General features: G+C 40.1%; 1 long non-coding RNA gene across 1 annotated transcript; it reads left to right on the top strand.

The window, feature by feature from the left end:
• Positions 1 to 762: 762 nt before the first annotated feature.
• On the top strand, positions 763 to 3,000 carry LOC140829830 (uncharacterized). The gene is made up of 3 exons (XR_012117554.1): positions 763 to 910; positions 2,021 to 2,103; positions 2,700 to 3,000. It is a non-coding gene; the product is annotated as an uncharacterized lncRNA (long non-coding RNA).
• The last annotated feature ends 2,208 nt before the right edge of the window (positions 3,001 to 5,208 follow it).

The raw sequence follows: 5,208 nt of genomic DNA, 5'->3' as shown, positions 1-5,208 counted from the left end.
ATAGCTTCATCTTTAATATTTAGTAGATAGACGTAACAGAACCTTGTGCAATCATTAATGAATGTTATGAAGTACTTTTTGTAGAACCCGTAAATTAGACTGCGTATAAGCCATGCATAATTCTAATATTTAAAATTAAAATGATTTTTATTGTATGAGTATTTAAACTCTTTTCTTTAAATTTATTTATGTTACGCAGTAGTTTAATCGTCATCTTTTCAGTATATAAGTGAGGCCGGACTGGAGATGGAGTATTGAGATAAGTTAATAAAGTCATGTTTAATTATTTTATGCATAATTCATGCATGGTAGGATTTGCTTCACGAAATTCTAAAAGTTCGTGCATTAGAATTTTAAGTTGCATTTCACGTTCGATCGAGGAACGGAGACCGGAGAATTTTCAGAAAAATTATTTTATTACATGATTTATTTTTATAAATTAAGTTAAAGCATTTTTAAGTGCATTTTACAAAAATGGGAATTTTTGGGGTATTTTAACCCGCAGGACTTTATTTTTTTAACGGTACGATAATTTTAACGAATCGGGGGACTTTTTAATGGTTCGGCTATTATTTTCAAAATCTTTCCAACTCGAAATATTTTACGGGAGGGTGTTTGGATTTAATGGGCCTACTTTTAAGCGTATTGGACTTAAACCTCTTTTAATTCCTTTTAATTTAAAATTTGAGCCCATTAGCTAATTTTTATCTATATATTCAACACCTAATTATTCCCCTAAGCACTCCACTAAACCTAATTATACTACAACAGCCGCCCACCCTTCCCCACTCACAAACCTCCTCGTGGATCTGCTGCAACAAAGAAGTCGGCGCCCCATCTCATTTCAAGCAAAAGCTTTTCCCTTCGGCCGTGATTCCTCGCGTGGTTATCCCATATCATTCATCATAAGGCACGCTCATATTCATTTTCTCATCACACATGTCATTTATACTGATTGTATATATATATATGCACGTAACTTTCGATTCCAGCATGAACCATGGAGAGTTTCGGTTTTTTTTTTTTTGGTTCAAGATTCTTGCTTTACTTCCAACTCACGGTTTTATTGATGTGCTTGCAAGGGGGCTGTCCTGAATGGATTTCTGATGGTAGTTAGGGGCTGTAAAAGGTGTCAAGGAATTGTCTTGGGAGTTTAGAACCACTGTCAGATCGGGCAAGAAGAAGCACCGAGAGCAAGGCATAAATGGGGTGGCTCGACCTTGGGTTTCCAGCGTGCAGGGTCAACCAGCACTGCAGGGACCTTGATGAGGCTTAGATCAGACCCTGGTGGGTCTGAGACAAGGCTTGGAAGGGCTCGGTTTGTGTTGGAACCATCCCAAGCGCTGTGGATCGAGAGGGTAGAAACTTGGCTTCGGTTGAGGCGTTGAGGAGAATAACGAGTCGTAAGAGGGCTGCGGCTTGCATGGGGTGTTTTGCGTGGATTCTTGGGGTCTAGAGAAGTCCTTAAGTAGCCGAGGTGTGATTGGTTGAGGGCTGTTATCGGTGGGGGAAGGCTAGCACAATAACTTAGAGGGTGAGTAAGGGGAGACGTGTCTTGTGGGAGGACCGAGGATCAGAGGTTTGCTGGATTATAAATCGTGAATTTAAGGGGCTAAGATTTAGGATTTGGGAGATTTTTAATGTTTGTAAGGTGTGTTAAAAGTTGGGAAAAGATTGAGTAAGTTTCGAGTCGGTTCGGGTTAAAACCGGGACCCCGGTCCAACTTTTAAAACGAACCGATTAAGTTTGAGATTTTGGCTCGAATTTACGTTTAGGAATGCTTTGAAAAATGTTTTGGGATATTTTAAGGAGTATGGTAAGCTTCGGGTCAATTTTAGAGGTCCATGGGTAAAATGGTAATTTTTGGGTTTCTAGGGGCAAAATGGCCATTTTGCACCCGGGGTGAGATTTTAGTCCTAGCAGCGGCCCGAGCACAAATCATAATATTTTTAAATGTTCATGCATCACGTTTACGATTTTTATGCTATTTTAATAATTATGGTGCATACTTAATTTAAAGGAATTAAATGAGGAAGAGAAGAGCACTCCGTCTCCGTCGCGCCGCGTCGTTATTTTGTTTGTTTTCAGTCAAAACAAACCAAGGCATGTTTATATCTTCTTTCACTCTTCAATCAAGCCATATATATATTTTTAAATATCACAAGTACATGATTTTAATAAAGATATTTCATTATGCCAGTTAATTATTTTACGTGCAATTAAATAGAAAATGATTATTTTTGAGATTTATGCGATATGGCTTGTGGTGCATTCACTATGTGGGAGTATTATTTATACGGTCGCCAGTGACCGCTCAGTTCAGGTTGGTACCACCCGGTCGCCAGTGACCGATCAGTTCAGGATGGTACCATCGGGTCTTCAGTGACCGCCAGCTCAGTTCCAGGCTCCCCGGTAGTCAGTTACCGATCAGTTCAGCTAAGTGCACTGGCCACAGGCGTAAAACATAATCTCAACAGAAAATTTTATCAGTTATTTCAGTACAGGGCTCCAAGGAGCAAATATTTTTACTGTGATTATCAGTTCAGTTATGCACGTATTATAATTGCTCAGTACAGATTATTTTCAGTATGCCTCATGACATGATATTTTACCCCATGCATATTTTTACTCAGATTTTACTCGTTACCTGCGATATATGCATGCTGAGTCTTTAGGCTCACTAGACTTGATTGTTGTAGGTACTGATGAGGTCAGGGCCGAGGGCGGGGACCAGTGAGCCAGCTTGGGTCGGCAGTAGTGGCACCCGAGGACCTCAGTGCAGCAGTGTTTATTTTATTCCGCAAACAAATTTTTATCAGTCATTGGACATTTTTTAAATTGTTATTGTGGACAAACAATTATTTCATTCCGCTGCTTTTATTTTAAACATTGAACTTGATTCATCAGTTGGTTTTATGAGTAAGGCCATTTAAGTTCTTTTAAAAAGAAAAAAATTTAATTTTCCGCAAATTTTGAAGCAAGCAGTTTTAGGGCCTTCACACTTTTTCCCACCTCGAGTTTGCACAAACTTTAAATCACATACGTCGGTGTGAATTAAATCAAGTGGATTAATACTTCTGGTCACAGAATGGAATGGAGCTTTGGCCATCTTTGCTTCAACACAAATCTCACATTTATCTTGTGGATTTCTTTTAAATGCAGGTATTACATTTAAATTTGCAAGTCTTTGTAATGTGTTGAAGTTAACATGTCCTAATCGTTCATGCCATAAATTAGAACTTTCAAACAAGTAAACAGAATCATTTACTTTATTCTTCGCCTCTTGGGTGTAAACATTCATTATATTCATTTTGAAGAGACCATTATCTTGGTACCCTTTTCCAACAAATACACCATTTTTGGTTAGGACAAACTTGTCCGATTCAAACACGAGTTTAAAGCCAGCCTTACTCAACAAGGATCCAGAAACTAAGTTCTTTCGAATGTCTGGCACATGCAGTACATTCAAAAATGTTCTCTCTTTTCCAGAAATCATCTTCAACACCACTTTGCCAATTCCTACGACCTCAGACGTTGTAGAGTTTCCCATAAACAATTTCCTATCACTTACAATAGTGTAGGATGAGAACATTTATTTTTCAGCACATATGTGGCTAGTGGATCCGGTATCTACCCCCCATTCTCTTGGATTATCCACCAAGTTGGTTTCAAACACAACGGCGGATAGATCAAGTTGTGATAGGTCTATTGGTACATTCCTATCTTTAATGACATTGGCTTGCCTTAGATTCTGATTTTTGTTGTCTTTCCTTGGAAGACGACAGTCCTTGGCCATATGATTTGGTTTGCCACAGTTGTAGCAAGTTCCTTTGAACTTCTTGGCCTGCACTTGTTTTTTCTCATTTGTAGGGCGCTTTCTCTTGTGAATAGTGCTAGATTCTGTCAGGTTTGCCTTGGCCTGGGCCTCCATTGCTCTCTTGTGTGTTTTGGCTTCAGAAGATCGGCTATTTTCCTCAATATGAAGCCTCACAATCAGATCTTCGAGTTTCAACTCCTTGCGCTTGTGCTTAAGGTAGTTCTTGAAATCTTTCTACATCGGTGGAAATTTCTCAATATCGCCGCCACTTGGAATGGTTCATTGATATCCATCCCCTCTGCCAATAAGTCATGAATAATAATTTGAATTTCTTGTACCTGGCTTATTACAGATTTGGCATCCACCATTTCGAAGTGTAGGAATTTGCCAACCACGAACTTCTTTATGCCTACGTCCTCTGTTTTGTATTTCTTCTCCAAAGAATCCCAAAGTTCCTTGGCAGTGTTAACAGAACAGTAGACACTATATAGTGTGTCATCGAGTCCACTGAGAATGTAATTTCTGCATAGAAATTCATTGTGATTCCAAGCGTCAAGTGCAGACCTTCGTTGGGTGTCTGTGTCGTCTGTAGCAATGACAGGGGGTTCCTCCTTAAGGAATCGAGACATGCTTAGTGTGGTAAGGTAGAAGAGCATTTTCTGTTGCCAACGTTTGAAGTCAGCACCAAAAAACTTGGGTGGCTTTTCGCCATGAGCGGGAGCAGCAGCAACATGAGTGAATGATGTAGTCGACATATCCAGAATAACAATGATAATAAGTTTCGTCTTGCGATTGTTAGATAGATATTACCCTGGATATGTTGGATTTCTTGAAACACGAGCAAAGCGCAGCAACTTGAATCACGAACAAAACACAGCAACAATAAGAGCAATTCGAGGCAAGGAAGATCCTTTCTCCGCAAGACTAAATTGCCCGTATAAAGTGCTATACGTTGCAGGAAATCGTCCCAAGATACAATGACTTCAAGTAGAGAGTTTGCAGCACTAAAAATTTTGAAACCAGCGAACAAACTTATGCTAAAATTTCAAGTATTTCGAAAATCAGAAGATGCAGCAATATGTGAAGAAGAAGTGCAGTGAAAAAATCAACAGCCTTGGAAATGGTTGGAAGGATTATTTATAGATGATCGTCGGTTGCGTTGAGGAGACACGTTTCTCCATACCGGATGCTTCAAATAAACACCATTCTAGTCAAGGGATACATTGGTTGGGCGAAAAACTGATTCCATCACAGCCAAGGGACGCGCATGTTTTCAGAAACAGCGCAGTGCGCGCAGCCCACGACAACACGCGCGGCCGTGCGCAAGGTACTATATTTGCGCGCACAGTAAGGCGCGCGACCCGCGCAAGAAGCTGCACGGCCGCGCGCCT

Source organism: Primulina eburnea, chromosome 4 (assembly GCF_022965805.1).
Source record: "Primulina eburnea isolate SZY01 chromosome 4, ASM2296580v1, whole genome shotgun sequence".
NCBI classification, from domain to species: Eukaryota; Viridiplantae; Streptophyta; class Magnoliopsida; order Lamiales; family Gesneriaceae; genus Primulina; species Primulina eburnea.
The sequence above is the reverse complement of the archived record's forward strand: the minus strand, read 5'-3'. Positions and strand labels throughout refer to the sequence as shown.